Genomic DNA, 18,901 nt, shown 5'->3' on the forward strand with positions numbered 1-18,901 from the left:
TGGGATACAATAGGTCATGTGTAGGACTGTCTGGTGAAAAAGATATGTGATTAAATTCTAAAATGAAAAACCTGCTTTAAAATCATCCAGACAAATCCCACCTTGAGGATATTTGAGTAGGATTATACTGGGAAAAGGGTTTTGGAGGTTGTTACAAAGACAGAATTTCCTGGAAAGTCTGGAGGCATTTTACTCCAGCATCAAATACTTGCTTGACAGTGTCTGTAGGGCTTTTGCATGACAATACAACTAGTTGCATGCATAGTTTGCGTTATTTTCTATCAGTAAACCTTGAAATAAACTAAGGAAATTTACATCTTATTTTTTATTATTGATTAAGCAATCAATTAGCCAGTAATTAAATCCAGCCATTAGGAAACATTTTACAGTTCACTGAGTTTATCAAAACGAACAAAAATCTTGCATTTCAGCACCCTCTCTGATTCATATTTTTGTTATGAGTTTAGTAAAAAAACAAAAATAATAAACTGTATAATACATATGTAGTAATCGAGGATGACAGATGACATTGTAATCCCTAAAATGTTTTGTCCAATTCCAAACCAAACCTTTCAGGAAAGCTGCGGCAACATTTTGTCTTTTAAATGTCTTTTACATATAATCACCATGTTAAAAACAAATTTGACACAAAAAACTCAAGTGCTATAGCTAAAACATGAACAAATGTTGGTTTATCTCCTTGATGGTACTTTGATAAAACATTTGAAGAGTATTTCTAGGAATCAAATAAAGTAAATGCACCTGAACATCCCCACTATCCAGCTGAGAGTGTCATTAAAGACTTTCAAACCCAAGACCTTCTAACTGCTTGTGCCATCCTTGGCCCATTCAAATATCATTAGCATTTGTAAAACATAATTGTAAAATGAAAAAGATAAAATAAATTTATTTGGGAACACTGAATGCCATCCATCCATCCATTTTCCAAACCGCTTTATCCCTCATGGGGTCGCGGGGGGTTGCTGGTGCCTATCTCCAGCGTTCACCGGGCGAGAGGCGGGGTACACCCTGGACAGGTCGCCAGTCTGTCGCAGGGCAACACAGAGAGACAAACAGGACAAACAACCATTCACGCACACACTCACACCTAAGGACAATTTGGAGAAGCCAATTAACCTAACAGTCATGTTTTTGGACTGTGGGAGGAAGCCGGAGTACCCGGAGAGAACCCACGCATGTACAGGGAGAACATGCAAACTCCATGCAGAAAGACCCAGGGGTGTACTCGAACCCAGGACCTTCTTGCTGCAAGGCAACAGCGCTACCCACTGCGCCACTGTACAGCCCTGTTAGTCTTTGGTTTAATGTTCATGAATTGTCTACTTGATGGACATGAGTCAAACAGTTCATTGCCCGGGTGGGTGGGATCTGTGGCAATAAGTCAGGCCCTTGTTTGGACTTGTGCTACGTAAACTATGTCTCCATCTTGTGGATGGCATCATACATTCATCATACTGACTTCACCACCTGTACTAAATCATTCCTCTCCTATGCCACACAGCCCGAATCCGACACTGTCATGCTTAGACACAAGATGCTTTCTATTGTAGCTCTATAAAAGTTTCACAGTCCAGGAACCTAATGTTGTCCACATGCTCCACCCTCTCCCTATGTTTACAGAAAGGGGTGTGATTAGTCTTCCTGGATCTCTTGCCGTCCAGTATGACCTATTTGGTGGTGTTGGTTTTCAGCATGAGGATGTCTCCTGGAGCACCACTGTGTCAGATTGCAGACCTCCTCTCTGTGTCGGGTCACGTCATTGTCGGATATGAGACCCACCACAGTGGTGTCGTTCGCAAACTTCACAACAGTGTTTGTGGGGTGGATAGCAGAGCAGTCATGGATGAAAAGGGTGAAGAGAGCAAGGCTGAGGACACAACCCTGCAGCGTTCCAGCGTTGAGAATCAGTGGTGCAGATGCGAGTTTCCTAATCCTAACCACCTGAGGCCTGCTGGTGAGGAAGTCACTAATCCAGGAGCAGAGTGGTGCAAATAATTCCAGGTTGAGGAGCTTCAGGGCCAGCATTTTACTCAGCATGGCTAATATTGTCTAATATTAAAATTTGTGTGATAATCTGAAATATTTAAATGTAAAAGTTATCTTTGACAGGTCAAATACTTTTTCACAGGACTGCTTGTTTTTATAGAATTAGAAATATAATTTTCTGAAGGTATTTTGTATTTTGGCTGAGTACGCTTAAACTTCCGGAGAAAAATCCGTTGCATTATCTTTCAGCACTAATTTGAGATTGCTACCTTTTTAGTCCATCCACTGATAGTTTTAGTCCAATGTTATTATTATTATTATTATTATTATTATTATTATGTGCCGGCTCTCTGAGCTGGGTGAGCTTCTGGTGGAAGTTGTCTGGGTTGATAATGTTGCTGGCTAAGCTGAAGTCCACAAACAGGAATCTGGAGTACGTTCCTGGGTGATTGAGGAGGTGCAGGATGAAGTCTCAAGTTGACTACATCATATACCGACCTAATTACCCGGTAAGCAAAGTGCAGGGGGTCCAGCAGGGGACATTGATCTCTTTAAGACACATCAACACCAGTTGCTGAAAGGATTTCACGAGGGTAACTGGCCTTTAGTGACTTAAATCCATAATTATATGTTTGGTGCGGACCAGGATGATGTTGGAGCGTTAAAAGCACAAGAGCACCTCCCACTTCAACAGTTCCATCATCATCCCAGTTCCCAAGAAACTACTTATGTTTAAATATAAGCTTAAAATATAATCAGGCAACAAAAACATATAACTGAGTTACTGAAAACACACCAATGACTTTTCTTACATCTCTCTGATGTGACATCTTTCACTCCTCCATCCATCTTTTAAGATATGAAACATGTTTAAGGTTAAACTGATGCAGCAGAACTATTATTCAGCCCTTAGACAATGTTTTTAACTTTCCGTCCCCCTGGATCAGGATCCATTAGTCCGGCTCAGTTGTGGAAAAGCTAACAAGATTTTCTTGTTAATGAGAAATAGTAAAAGGCAAAACTACACAACCATTAGAAAGGCTTCAAGTCATTACTATTTTAAAGTTTTACATTTTGTGAAAAGCCAATCCCATTCAGGCCTTGGAGGGGTGCCATTAAAAATATAATCTGAATCCATAATGTTAAAAGCGGCCAGGATTTATTTTAGGATGAGGTTGACTCTAAGATTGCCCAGAGGAAAGATGGATTTTGCCGCTTTTGTGCCAAAGTCAAAAGTGTGACCAAATATCATAAAATACAAGACCTAATAGGTTATAGGAGCCCTGCTTGGACATTAGGTCAAAATATAAGTTAGTTAGGGAAAGCTTATGAAAGAAATCTTATGAGAGCAGAGACAGCATGTGCATGCACAAACTGTCTTTCATCACTTTGTTGTCGTTGCCCAGATGCCATTACCAACCGGATCGCTCAATCACATAAAGAAGGGGATGTTTTTTAAATTTCTCCTGTCTACAAAGTATTTATTATTGGTTGACAATTTACCTGATCTACACACCTACAAATGTCCTTTGAAACCCATTGCATCCTCATTTTTACCCCTGAAAGCGATGATGGAGGTTGTATCATTCGCCTTCATCTGGGTTGTTTTTTTTAACAAAGAAGCTGTGAAGCAAATGAGAACTAGAATTAGTGGCTAAAGGTTAGCCCTGTGCAGTATTCTTAAAGAGCTTGCAAATCCTTTGTCTTTTTATCACTCAGTCACTGTGTTTTTTTTCAACCTACTACCCAGACTGCTGGAGAATGGCGGAGACTGCTTCGATGCTTTTGTAACTGAGCGTTGCCGTCAACCAGACTGATGACCAACCAACTCTGCCAACACGACCGGCTGATTCAAGAACTGCTTCCTTTCTTTCTTACACACACAGGGTGTCAAGCCTAAAGCGTTCACTTTCATAATAACTTAGATTTCGTTCACCATGATAAGCCATGCTGGCAGCAGCTCATTAGCGCGTCGCCAAACAGACTCATTGTGGTTCTTTCATATCGAGAACTCTGCCACCATGAGAAGTCAATACACTTCTACTTTTCATATATTTTACATAACCAATTAATGCCATCCATTCATCCATCCATCCATCCATTGTCTTCCCTTTATCCGGGGTTGGGTCGTGGGGGCAGCAACTTCAGTAGGGAGGCCCAGACGTCCCTCTCCCCAGCCACTTGGGCCAGCTCCTCAGGAGGAATCCCAAGGCGTTCCCAGGCCAGCCGGGAGACATAGTCCCTCCGTATGTCCTGGGTCTTCCCCTGGGCCTCCTCCCGGTGGGACGTGCCCGGAACACCTCTCCAGGGAGGCGTCCAGGAGGCATCCTGACCAGATGCCCGAGCCACCTCAACTGGCTCCTCTCGACGTGGAGGAGCAGCGGCTCTACTCTGAGTCCTCCCCGGATGACTGAGCTCCTCACCCTATCTCTAAGGGAGAGCCCAGACACACTACGGAGAAAACTCATTTCAGCCGCTTGTATCCGGGATCTCGTTGTTTCGGTCACGACCCAAAGCTCGTGACCATAGATGAGGGTAGGAACGTAGATCGACCGGTAAATCAAGAGCTTCGCCTTTTGGCTCAGCTCTCTCTTCACCACAACGGATCGGTACAGCGCCCGCTTCACAGCAGACGCTGCACCAATCCGCCTGTCGATCTCCCGCTCCATCTTCCCCTCATTCGTGAACAAGACCCCAATAACCAATTAATGGCAGTGATGAATTATATTTTATTGGTACTGTTATATGTTTCTTTCACTAACCTTTGTCAAACTGACAGTTTAAAAGTTTCCATGAAAATGTAAACCTGCTCCACCCCTGAGCTCGTCACAATAAATCTGCCATATGTTGAAACAGCAATGCTGCTCCGGTCCGAAACGGTCGTGCTGCTGGAAGAGTCTCTTAACCCCAGCTGTGCCTGAGGAGCTCCTCAGAGTTACTTAGACTATCAAACAGTTCTGAGCTCGTGTGGCAGATGATGCAGAGTAGTGCGTCCATTAATCACGCAGAGGGTGGTCCGCCCCAAGCCATCTCAGCCGGAAGTTTTTATCAACATTAGTGTGGGTGAATAAGAGGCCAATCTAAAGTCTTCTCTCCATTACAATAAAGTGCCGCATGAGTGCAGAGGACTTGTAAGGGGTGTATCTGGCAGCGTCCGAGTGTGAAGGGGTTTTACGGTAAGCAGAAGGAACCAGTTAGGTTCCCTTGTTATACAATGTTCACTCTGGCTTCCATATTGATTGACTTTAATGTATTGTCTTAAATACATTCAGTAATCTGATGGATTGACTTTACTTTGTTCTCCTGGTGTATTTTGCACTTACAGTAATGATGAAGAAATTCAGAGCGCTATGCCTGTTTGAGGATTTGCACGTCAGGGTGAAGCTGTTAAAGGAAACGTGTTTGACTTTCTGAACAATGTGTGTTTGAGCCGATGACAAAACATAGCACATTTCTTACAGAAGCAGTCATAAAAAATGTATTAGCCTGATAAGAGTGAACTTGTGGTATTTTTTTCACTTCTAGTAGAACCATTAGAATCTCACGCTGCAGCACAACCAGAACATAACGTAGAGTAGCGTCTTAGCTTCAGTGATCCAGATGCTGCTGAAGGCAACTCTGGGTAAGTAGACGACAGAATGTTTTATCTCAGTGAGCAGGTGTGGTTGATCATGTTGCTAGGTGGGATGGTGTCTTTTAAGAGCTGTGATTAGTTGATACAAGAAACAAGATTTAAAAAAAAAATCACAAATGTACTGCTAGTAATCAAAAGAGACAAATTAACTTATTAGACTGGATTAATAAATGTGTATTATGATGATGAAACCACCTTATTTACATCCTCAATATTTTGATTTGGTTATGTTTACTTGCCGCACAGGTCATTTTACTATTTCATGTATTTGATATTATTGTCCACCCACCTGTCAGCGTCTTATTGTGATTGCCTGATTATATAAAGCGGTTGTATTTGGAAAAATCAAAAGCAAGAGAGAGGAAAGCATCACACAAGCAAACTTCTAGATGATCATTTAGGATACTGGCTTCTTCATGTACAAAACAGAAAAACTTTCTCACCATTTTTGCACTCTTCCTTTATATATATATATATATATATATATATATATATATATATATATATATATATATATATATATATATATAGTGTATAGTCATATTCTTTGTGGAGCTTGTATCTTCTCTCCATGTGTGCTCCAGTTTCCCCTACCACTAAGGACATTCTGGTCAGGTCAGCCATTAGTGGCTCAGGCTAACCCTCCATCTAAACTATGACATTTTGCTGTATGCATAATGAAAAATAAAGCATCTTATCTTATCTCTTAAAGCCTTTATTTCTGTTAATTATGACTTTTGTTCACTTCCAGCTGGAACAATACAACATCTAAGATTAGAATATTGTATCAGACCAATAAAAAACAATATTTCTCATGTAGAAACGGGGGCTTAGTGAAAATTGTGTTTAATAGGTTTATAGGTGGTTGTTTTTTCAAAAGGCACTTATATTCTGACAAACAAATTTCTTAGAAATGCTTATTATTATTTATTGAATATATTATTGTATTTTATCTCGTCTGGAGTATTTATTTTTCTATGACTTTTTCCAATTCTTTTGGGAGATTCATTGAGAAGCTTTTACAGTTAGTAAATAGTATAGAAATGTACTGTATTGTTTGTACTTTTTCCCCCTTTTTATTCACGATTATTCAATATTATTCCAATTATTTATTAATCTTCAAAGATCATGTCAGAGCTGCACCCGTCCAGCCGCTGAAGCTAATTAATTTTCCCCTTTGACGATGAAAAAGTTGATCTGATCTACATATTAATAATAATTTGATGATTGTTGAAGACGTTTCTGTGTTCATTTCCTCCACGGTTCAGGTGATGGATCAGCCAATCAGCTCTCTCTGTTTCCACCATCTTCCTGCTTCAGACACTCTTAGGCTCACCAAAAGTCCTCCTCACTACTCCTAGCATATTTTCACTCTAGGAGCTCTCTTAAAGGCATAGGATGCTTTGTGAATAACTTTTATCTTATCGAGGTAAAAATCTAAGAAAAATTGTAGAATTTGAGAAATTTTCTGTAAAGTGAGCTAAGAGCTACTTTTAGTCATAGGGTTTTTTGTGAATACGGGCACTGACCTTTATCATGTTCTAAAATTATTCAGTGCACAACAGATTTGGCTATCCCGTTATTTAACAAACTAAATCAAGCATAAATGTAAAAGCTTGTTAAGCTACTAAGTGCACCTCACAAAACCGAACAGACATCATAAACCTCAGAGTTAAAGGCGTGTGAGATTTGAGGCTGACGCTCACTAATCATTACTCTTCATTATGCATCTTTTTTTTTCAAGGACTGAATATTATGTGAAAGCAAAAAATACATAACCTGGCTTATTTGTATTCCTCATTAACACTAATAATTGTAACTTTGGTAGTCATAATCTCTAAATGTCTCCTGTATTTACGTGGAGCGTCCCGCAGCTCCTACCTCGTTACCGCTGCCGTGTGCTTAAGCATTTTAAAGAAATCTTTCCCTTTTAGCTTCTGAACAGCTGTACTTTACCTCTCTTATGACTTTGGCTGACATTGCCACAATGATGGTGAGGGAAGTAAAGTGGCCATCAGACAAGAAACACTCCTTATCTGGGGACTGTTACTCACGTAGGTTATCACTGCAGAGCTGTCCACCCAATCACTACCAAAACTGTTCTTGGGTATTTCTGAGATTGCTTCTCGTAAAAAAAAAGACCATTTCTATGACTGTGTGTGTTTGTGTGTCTGCTCAGCTCCGCTCTCTGCTTCCATTTCTCTCCTGCTTCTCTTTTTTATTGCAGTAAACTCTTACGCATATAGAAAATTCCCACCGCGTTGACACTCATCCAGCAAAAAAAAAAAAAAAACGTGGCTATGCCTTAAATATGTCACCTCGCCTTCTTTTGCACATCATGATTATTGACAGGGCGGGATTAACTGAGGCTGGGATTCTCCATACTTCAGCAGTTCATAATTGGAGCGACAATTCACCACGCAACAGTGGCTGTTCAGACTGCCTCCTGAGATGGAGCGCATATGCCAGTCAGAGTGTCCTCAAATCAGGTGGAAAGAGAAAAAAAACATTTGCAAGGGTTACGCAGGAACACAATATGGAGTCACTGAAGTGTGCAAAGTCATTTCAGGAAACTTTATGGGCTAGAATTTCATTTCCTTTCAGTTATTGATTTATAAAGCGCTTTAAAACATCCACGTAAGGAGAGCAAAAGCGGATAACGATAAAATCACGAAAACACTCAAAAAGATCACAGAAAACAAAATAATTCAGTTAAAAGGGAAAGTGCTAAGGAACATTAAAGGCCTTCCTGAAACAAATGCGCCTTCAATTTGCTTTTAAAAAGCCCCGGATCGGTGATGGCTTGAAGACCCAAAGGAAGCCGGTTCCAGAGCGAGAGTGTTACCGGCGAAAAGACCCGGCCACCCAGCATTTAAGCTTCGTCTCTGAAGCATGCAATAAAAGCCAACCGGATGACCTCAAGGACCCGCCATGCACACAAACACTTCCAACGTTCAGAGAAATAAGGAGGGGAGATTCGAAAACAAACCGTGAACATTTAAAATCAGTTCTGAAAGCAACAGGAAGCCAGTGTAAAGAATATAAAACAGGGCTGCTGTGCTTTCTGGAGAAGCTGAAGGTGATTTAGGCTCGACTAGGAGAAACTGACATGGAGAGCTTCAGTCTGGAGCTGATCAAAGCATGAAGGGCTTTCTCCAGGTCAGGAAGATTTACAAACAAAAAAAGACAGTTGAGGAAAGCTTGTCCTGATCAGAGTCAGTTAGATGTTTGAATGTAAAATCTTTAACAAAAATTACCCCTAATCTTCTACCACTGTTCTGTGAATTAAAAATCAAATTACATCTGGTCGGGCGCTGCTGCAAAATAAAAAAAACATTCAGTCTCTTGTTCATATAGACACAAAAAAATTATTATATAATAATGTTCAAAAAGACTCAGCATGCTTTGAACTAAACAGTTATTTTACGTTCAAGACTTTAGATTCAGCAAGCTGTGAGAGAGTAGGAGTATTTCTTTAAATTAAAACATGAGATACTACAGGATTTTATCTAACTAATGACAAAATGAACGCTCAGTGACCTGCAGGTCGCAGACGGTTCCACTCCAACCTGTTCGGCCATTTATGTAGTGTGCTGGGGGATGGTGTAATTAATTGTGCCAATTAATACACCCAACTGCCGAACATTTTCACTCAACAACTTGTAGCTTCGGCATCCTTGAACTTGGGCTACAAAATTGCTTTTGAAAAAGAACATTTATTTTTCACTCCCAGAGACTCCATGTACAGAACAAAATGTATTTAAGAGCTAAAAAAAGAGGATTTTGCATGATATGACCCCTTCAAGTGTTTTTTGCTTCAGAGAGATCTGAATATCTGATTAATCTAATGTTGTAGTTGAACTTTGTGTGTTTCATAAGAAACTTTTATCAGAAATATTTGTGAAACCCTTCTTTTTCAAATTGAATGCTTTTGATTACATTGAGATCTGTTGTTATTCTTTAATCTGGTGAGATGTTTTAAATGTTACTACTTAATGTTTGAGGTGTTATTCTAGCGTGCAGCCACTGTAACAGATTTTTATTTGGTGTCAGAAATTCAAGAGGCACCAAATAGACAAAACCTCCCTGAAAAACTATGGGAAGGAAATGCAAAAAGAGAAGAAAAAGATATTTCTAAACTAACTCTGGATCATTTGGGGGGAAAAGTGAATGTTCTGAATTGTTATGGTCAGAAATGTTCTGTCCGTTCTGCATCGGAACAAAATATTTGATCTAAAAGAAGCTTTTTCCCTGTAGCATTTGTCCACTGAAACAGAAAAGAGTCAAAGATTTGCCTTCAATCTGCTCTTATGTTTGCAGCAGAAAAATGCTACATCTGACAATATGCAATAACTTCAAATATATTGTGTCGGCTGAGCAATTTTCTTCTGTTGTCGACTTTGAAAAAGACCCAATGATGATAATAACTTCTGAAAATAAGGGCCACAGTAAATCAATTCTACGAGTCAAATTTTTCTTTTGAGTCACTTAATCACGCAAAAATGATCCAGAGCATGAACTTAATGAGGCATAATTTATTTTTCAAAAGGACCACCACTAAATAGCTGAATCTGGTTAAGTGCTTTTACCTCCTGGAGAATATCTCACCTTTAAACAAGTGAGGTATTGAAAGAAATCGAAACACACCTCATCCATTCCCTACCTTTTTTTTTTTTTTTTTTTTTTTTTTTTTTTGGGAGGGGTTCCTTGAAAACAACCATGATCCAATTTTCTGAGTGTGTGCATGTGTGTCTGTGTGTGTCGTTTGAGATTGGGCTTTGATCGGTTCTTTCTCAATCGCCCTCTCAATCAAAGATTTCTTTCACTGTCTGTAAACGCAGGTTACTCGTGTGTGTGTGTGTGTGTGTGTGTGTGTGTGTGTGTGTGTGTGTGTGTGTGTGTGTGTGTGTTTTCAGCCGCAGGAAGACCCGACCGCCACAGCAGAGTGGTGTTTTACTTTATTCAATATACTTTAATGCTTCTTTATGGAAATGACCAGCCATGCTCCATTATCCCATTCACCTCAGATTAGGCTTTATGCTTGTCAGACTGCGGTGCAGGAAAACAAATGAAAAATTCTCACCAAGCAAACGTCGGACCCGCCGTGAGCATTTATCCCAAACTGGAGGGAGAAAAGGCAGGAAATGAGGCCGTTACGTCGGGAAGGTTCTATCTGTTTAAATAAGATCATCCAGTAAAAGGTTCACGCTCACAGGACAAAAAAGAAAAGCTGCTGTCATTAGCGGTCCACCTCTGAGAATCCTCGGTGAGGTTGAGTGAGTAAAAATGTAATGTACCCAGCATGCAAATGCAACCTTGTTTGTGCCTTTTATGAGCTTTTATTTTAATGACTTTTCATCCTGGAGCAACTATCTCTGATCAGACTCGTTTTCATGAATTTTAAAGGCAATGACTGAATTGTAATGCAATATGAGAAACTAAACACTCTGAGCACAGGAAAAAGGCGCCAGACATTAGAAATCTAATGGTTAACAAGATAACATTTTGTCATCCTTAAATGTTTTCTATGCATTGTGCACACGATTTATGTGCATAGGGCGATCATTTCCTCTCTCTCCTTTAAGCAGGGACAAAACACAGCTCATTAGTTGCACTTCACTGAGACCGTGCTTAAATATTTAGCTGAGAAAGTGCGTGATACAATTGTTTTACATAAGTCGCTCTCACTAAAGCATCCACACAGAGTGGGATCAGAATGCGAGTCAAACGAGGAGCCTTTGCCCCTGGGAGCCCTTCAAAGACGAGCTGCAGTTAAGACATCAGTGACAAACTAAGGCAGCCCTGTCAACGTTTGACAGCTATAGGCTTGAGGGTGGGATCACTTCCACCTGAGAGAAATCTGAGCTGGTCCTGCTCCTTCTTACACCTCCACTCCCTGACTTATCGGTTCCTCAGCTCCATCTGAGCTCCTAAATATTCATGAGGATGCAGCAGCCGGTGTCATCTCAGGATATCTAAATGGAAGCCAGAGGCAGAGGGAAGCCACTGAGCGATAAAATACTCGGGTCCACTATAAATGTTGAGCCGTTCATCTATAACCTTGACTATGTCAGGGTCCTTCTATCATCATTTTGACTTTGACCCCTTTATTTCGTAATTCACATCCCTAATTAGAGACACGATTTAATGAAATATTCATACTCCAAGATTTCCTCATTACTTCATTTTACAATGACAAACTTCCATATGTTTCACAATGGTTTTATGTCATTCATCAATACAAAGTAGCACAAAACTATTAAGAAGAAGGAACATCATAAATGCCTTTAATTATATTTTTTTTAGGATCATGAACTGAAAAGTGCGGTGGGGTTTGTTTGGATGTGTTTCTGCTGCTTTGCACTTCTAGATGACACCATTTTTTTTGCACATGCTTCTTTGTGAAATCAAAGGAGGGGAAGCATCTGTGAACAGCAATTTTCAAGGTTTTTCACAGATTTCAAATAATGCCAGTAAGACTGTCGTCCTGCTGGAAGGCAAATCTCTGCCATGGTCTCAGGGACTTTTTGCAACCTCCACCAGGTATTCTTGCAGGACTTTGATCATCTCTGACCAGATCCCCTGATCATGCTGAAGAAATGATCCCCACAGCATGATGCTACCGCTGTCTGAAGTTAGGGTGATGGGCCAGGGTAGTTTTTCACCACTAATCAGGCCCAAAATCTGGGGATAGAAAGGGATTCAGACCTGTGCTTCCAAAAGTATCTAAACACAATTACTAAGTCGGCCTTCTTCAAAGATTCTTTATTGTCAACCTATGTTACCGTGGTAAAAAAAAATTTCACCTGAAGAACATTTCCAGGATTCAAGTACAGATGTCCCAACGAGATCTAGAGAAACTCATCCATGCGTTTATCTTTAGTCGCATTGATTACTACAACAGTGTTTTCACAGGTCTGCCTAAAAAGTGGATCAGACAGCAGCAGCTGATCCAGAACGCTGCTGCCCGCGTCCTCACTAAGACTAAGAACGTAGAGCACATAACCCCAGTTCTAAAGTCCTTCCTCTGGCTCCCTGTATCTCAGAGAATAGACTTTAAAATCCTTCTGTTAGTCTATAAATCCCTGAATGTCTTAGCACCTAAATACATCACAGACTTGTTATCAGGGCATCAACCCTCCAGACCACTCAGGTATTCTGGCTCCAGCCTGCTCTGCAGAACCAGAACCAGAACCAGAACCAGACATGGAGAAGCAGCATTTAGTTCCTATGCTCCACTTATCTGGAACAAACTCCCAGAAAACTGAAAGCCTGAGTTCATTTAAGTCAAGATAAAAAGCCTATTTGTTTAGAGTTGCCTTTGAATGTTAAAGGAGCATAGCACAAGTTCCAGGAGTTTTGCTGATGTCTGCCCCCTCTGGCGACAAGTTGAAATGACACCCGTCATCTTTCATCTTTCATTGCAACCTTACATGTCTTTTTTTTTTTTTTAGAGGCGTAATGTCTTCTGAGGTAAGAAAGTTAGAAATATTATTTTATTATATACATATACTGTACATGAACAGTATTTTATGGAGTCTCGCATGGAGTTTACGATGTGTTCTCTTGCTAATGCTTTAATTAAATTTCCCCCTGGGATTATTAAAGTATTTCTGATTCTGATAATAGCGGTGGAGACTCTCAACAAAGTAGTCAGGCCAACGAGAGCGCACAGCACGTCACACCAGTGCACACACCCAGAGGATTCAACCCAAATCACTCTCTCATGAAATGACTAATAGAGCCTATAGAGGCAACTGCGGTAAATAGGAGATAACTCATTTTACATGTCAGGCAATTGTAAGGGCTTATATGATAAAGTAAATAAAAAAATATTTAACTTCAAAACTTAACTTCAATGCACCTTTAATGCTCAATTCAAACTGTTATTGTCAACTGAAACCTCAATAGATTAAGTTTGTAGCCAAACCTTTCTTGACCCACAGCTACTATTCCAAGTCAATGCACTTCCCTCTGTATGTTTTTTTTCTTATGTTTTGTTCATATATATTGAATTGCCTTGTTACTGAAATGTGCTATACAAATAAACTTGCCCTGCCTTTAATAAAGACATTGTGTGTAATTTTTCATTGCTTTGTGTTAGTTTATTAGGTAAAATGCCCAAAAAAACTAATGATACACATACATACGGTAATTACATAACAATGTATGCTGGGATATTGCCAACTGTTTCACCCTTTTACCAAACCGTGCTGTTCTGAGTCACACTGTACTGAGCACTGTGTCTGCAACACATGGCTCAGAAATGTAAGAAATGTGTCGGTATGTACGTTTTGACAGCTGATTTGTGTACATAGCAAACAGCCTGCAGGCTAAGTTTTACAAGGAAAATAAATAATAAAAATGCAAGATTAAATGACCGGGTCTTGACAGGGTGATTTCTGATCTTGCACTTGAAGCCAAGGGGGGGCTGATGCATGGTAGCAGCTCATGTTCAGGGTCACACCTGTGTCACTTAAAGAGTCTCTAATGAGACCCAGACAAGCACACTGTGCCCAGCGGAGCGGAGCTGAAAATCTAAAAGCTAACCACAGCACACAAGCACTGGTGTCAGGAAAAAAGGGGGGAATGATGATTTTCAAGTGTTGAAGCGGCACCACACAGGGCAATTTTTTGAAACTACCATGAAAGACTGTGTTTTATGTCTTAGGTTTGCAGGAGGCCGAGAGACAGCCCATCATTCAAAAGTTATTTTTTGAAGGCAGCAGGGAACGGGGAAATGAGAGAAGAGAATGAAACTCTGCTCAACAGGACCTTGTCTGTAAGACTTTTGCTTCAGCCTTGAGCCCTGATTCTGAGAACAAAGCTGGAGTGAAATGTTCTGTTTTCTGTCAGCACTATTCTGAAAAGATGGAAAGGTGCTCTGCAGAAAAATAAGTTCACAAAAACAGTGAAGGACAAAGAAAAGACAACAATATAGTTAATGTTCACTCTTATGCAAGGTGAAGCAGGCTCTGGAGAGAAATTTGCTCATGGAACTGCCAAAAATAGCTCAAAAAGTCACATCATGTCATGATAATAATGAATCATGTGACAGATCATATGTTATATACCATAATTCTATATTGCATTATATACATATCATCCATCCATCCATCCATTTTCCAAACCGCTTCTCCCTCATGGGGTCGCGGGGGGTGCTGGTGCCTATCTCCAGCGTTCACTGGGCGAGAGGCGGGGTACACCCTGGACAGGTCGCCAGTCTGTCGCAGGGCAACACAGAGAGACAAACAGGACAAACAACCATTCACACACACACACCTAAGGACAATTTGGAGAAGCCAATTAACCTAACAGTCATGTTTTTGGACTGTGGGAGGAAGCCGGAGTACCCGGAGAGAACCCACGCATGCACAGGGAGAACATGCAAACTCCATGCAGAAAGACCCAGGGGTGTACTCGAACCCAGGACCTTCTTGCTGCAAGGCAACAGCGCTACCCACTGCACCACTGTGCAGTGGGTATATATATATTTCAAGTCAAATATTGTGATACAGTGTGATATAATATTGTATCATGTCACATGATTATACATCATAATGCAAAATGACAAATATCGTATTGTATAAAATTATAGCTATCATGTCAAATAGCTGATATATGCCTTACAATACATCATGTTTCATCTTTTTCATATCATCTAATATATTATTTCATTTCAAAGTCATATATGTCATATCATATCATATCACATCACATCATGCCTTGTCACTTGTCAGATATTCTGACATATAGAACGTCACTGCATTTAATGTGTAACTTTAATTCTATCATAAACAGAAACTTTTGGAAGATTTTTCCATGTTGGACTGACATACTGGTGTTTTTTTAATCTGTGTTGTGTAACCATGCCAACGGGACAGTTGTTTAGCTGAAGCAGGCGACTGACCTTTCTAAAGCCTGAATTATGCTGAGAATAATCCGCTAGACAGGTTAATGAGGAGATTGTAAGGGTTTGTAACAAAGGTCTTACTAGTATTCCTTCTGGGTAATAATATAGCATTATTCTTTTTTTCCAGATGCGGTGTCTCATTCTAGAGGTGAAAAAAAAAACTAGACATTGCTCTGTTGGTTGCAGCCTTACATCTTAATTTAACGAGTTTCTTAATTTTAAAATAGCAAAACTTCTGGACTCTTTATATTTCAAACTTTAAAACAGGCCAAACATTACTTGCTAATGTTCCTACCTGAGTGTGTTCCCTCTGTCACCCTATAAATCAATCCTCTCACACTCTATTGTTGAACTGAACACTGTTTTGCAATAGTATTCTTATCTCTTCCACTTTTGTGACCATACAGCCACCAGCCTGAATGTATTTTATGTAATTGTGTGAGTGTACACGATCCAAGCAGAAGCTGTCACATCTGCTGTCAGACTGAGGACCCGTCTGCTTTCTGTGCCGATTGTGGTTTCAGCTCAGAGATGCACATCAAATGTTTATGTTCACAGACATTTTTTACAATAACTTAATTCAGTTTTGTTAAGCAACTAATAGACGACTAAGGAGAATAATCTTTCTCAGGAACCCATAGTGTTTGTTTAAAGTAGCATGTGTCAGTAACTGTAAATGATCACATGAGATTATAAACTGTCCCATAACATAAAGCCACCAGCAGATGTGGATAGTAACTAGTTACATTTACTTATAACTTTTTGAACAAAATGTACATCTAGGAGTAGTTTTACTGCGCTGTATATCTTACTTTTACTTGAGTAAATATTATGAAGCAGTATTGCTACTCTTAATTGAGTAAAATGACTGACTACGCTGTTCTCTGTGAGTAACTTCACTGAATAAAGAACAAACTTGTTTAAACAAAAATGCACCAGAGACACATTTACAGTTTATATTAAGGTGAGACGTCTTGTTTGTACTCGGTTTTGTTGTTTAATGGTATTTTCTATCTGCTGAGCTGATGGAGCCATTTACAGGTCAACTAACCACAGTAAACAGTAAATATTACTATTGGAATTACTTTGCACTGTCCTGTCTTACTGTATATACATTAACTGCTTGGTTTCATAAGTTTTATGTTGAAAAACATTGTTTAGAAAAGAGTCTTGCCCAGGTTGCAGGTCGGGCCAGCTCTTCCTGTTGTTGTGGCTCATACAGTGCATGTGTGCTGACAGCAATATTAATGTTCATCTCATCATTTTCTCCGTGTCTCCATATAAGCATGGGTGGTATTATGAATTACTGTGGGGGTAAGTCTCATGATTTCATTTTCCTTTTCCTTTATTTAACCAGGTGAAAACCCCATTGAGATCAAGAAATCCTTTGCAACCTGTGCAGAATGTCTGCAGCACATATCAGGAGAGTTACGCAAGTCAAAAACATTTCTGAAACATAATACAATCATAAAATAAAGACATTAGATACAATTTAAGAGCATTGGCACTGCATGGCCATCTTCACAGCATTAATCCATTATGCAGCTGTGGAAACCTCTGGGCCTTCCTTCTATTTGCTGCTTGACAAATGCATTCCAGCTTATTATGAATCTTTGTATTTGAAAGGTTTTTGCACTAATCTGTTGTGGCCAATGCAACAAAAAAAATGTACATACGTTTGTTTGAGGTATGGACATTTGGTGAGGCAGTGTATGAACTGAACATGGTTCCTGCTCATAGACCCACAGAGCACAAAGGTTGTATCAGGTCGGCAGTCTATCACAGGGCAACGTATATGTATGAGCCGCACAGGATAAACAGCGATGCCTTCATGCCCAACTGAAATTTGGAGAAACCAATTAACCCTACAGTCGTGTTTTGGACTGAGCACCCGGAGAGAACCCAGACATGCACAGAGAGAACACACAAACACGCTGCAGAAAGACGCCAGGCAGGGATTTGAACCCAGGACCTCAGCAAGGAGGTCAAGTCAAGCTGTACAGGCTCCACTGTACAGCCTGACTTGTACTGAATACATATATATATTAAAAGAAATCACAATGCCGCTGTGTGTGCTCCTCCTGGCATTCTACCAGCGTTTTGTCTTACAGACACTAAGCGCTGCCATAATAAACTCCTTTAATTGTCATAAAGCTCATGAATGTTTCATCGTAAGCTCAGCCAAATTAAGACGTTGGGATCTTGGTTTGAACTTTTCGCTCAATTAAGATGAAACCCACAGCCCCAGTAAAGAGCTTGTTATAAATTCTGTTTTAAACGTCTAAATGGCCGGGCCTATTCTGGATGCTGTGTTCCAGACTCCTTTCAGTTCCCCCGTGTGTGACAGCCAGTTTTCCCAACGGAGGGGCTGCCATGCTCTGATGCTCACTGCAGGCTGAATAACCTTCTCTATCAAAGCCAGAGGCAGAGGTTAGTGTCTGGGAGGAATGATCACCACGACGCCGATCAGTTCACAACACAATCTTTTGAATCTCTGGGATAGATTTAAAAATACGGAGATTTGAAGTCTGGTTCAGTGCAAAAGTCTTGAATCATTTCTTGAATTTTTTTATTACCAAGCAGCAAGACTTTTTTGTAACCTTTAAAATGGCAAGTGCCTATATTGCTTGAGGCTTTCTGAAAGTCTTTCAAAGCTTCTCCTCAGACACTTGCATCTTAAAGCTTCTGTATCTCCTTTAAAGTTTAAAGGAGCGCCAAACCTAAATTAAGACAGCTCCGCGGCTAGCTTTGAATGCATTTCATCATCACACCGCTCTCTTGATGTTTAACGGCCAAGCACAGTATGCACACATGCAGAGAACAACAAGTGTTTACTCACTGATTCTTGGCTCTTGTGTTTTGCATCATACACAGTCAGTTTGACCAGCGCGTCTTGGCTGTCAGGATACTCTGAAGGGAAGGTCACTCCCGTCAGAAACAGCGGGTCTTTGTTTGCCTGTTGGGGAGAAAAAGGTTGAGACAACGTGTGTTTGGCTGCCCGACTGTTTTAGCGACACACATGTTCATAAAGAACCCCCACAAAAGTACCAGTAGAAGTGATCGTCAGCGTGCTTTTTGGGAGACTTTTGCATGGTAGAACAACACAAGGTGGGTGTAAAATCAGGAGTCAATATTATGTAAAAGCACATTTTGCTGCGATTACATTTACACACGTCCATTTAAGCACATCTAAACACTGACATTTATACACATCCTTCTTTGTAAAATAAGCTAGAGCTCAGTCAGATTGGACAAAACATCTGCTTTCAAGACTTCCCATAGATTTCAAATTAGACTTTAGATTTTGAATGGGTCATTCTAACAAACATCTATGCTTTGATGTAATC

At 40.2% G+C, this 18,901-nt stretch overlaps 1 protein-coding gene across 1 annotated transcript in view; it reads right to left on the reverse strand.

The window, feature by feature from the left end:
* Positions 1 to 18,509, reverse strand: part of LOC105926521 (type II inositol 3,4-bisphosphate 4-phosphatase) — a gene marked incomplete at its 3' end in the record, with an annotated part of 212,557 nt that extends 194,048 nt beyond the window's left edge. Inside the window, 1 exon segment of the mRNA XM_036129950.1 lies at positions 18,394 to 18,509.
* Positions 18,510 to 18,901: the final 392 nt, after the last annotated feature.

This window comes from Fundulus heteroclitus, unplaced genomic scaffold (genome assembly GCF_011125445.2).
Source record: "Fundulus heteroclitus isolate FHET01 unplaced genomic scaffold, MU-UCD_Fhet_4.1 scaffold_256, whole genome shotgun sequence".
NCBI lineage: Eukaryota > Metazoa > Chordata > Actinopteri > Cyprinodontiformes > Fundulidae > Fundulus > Fundulus heteroclitus.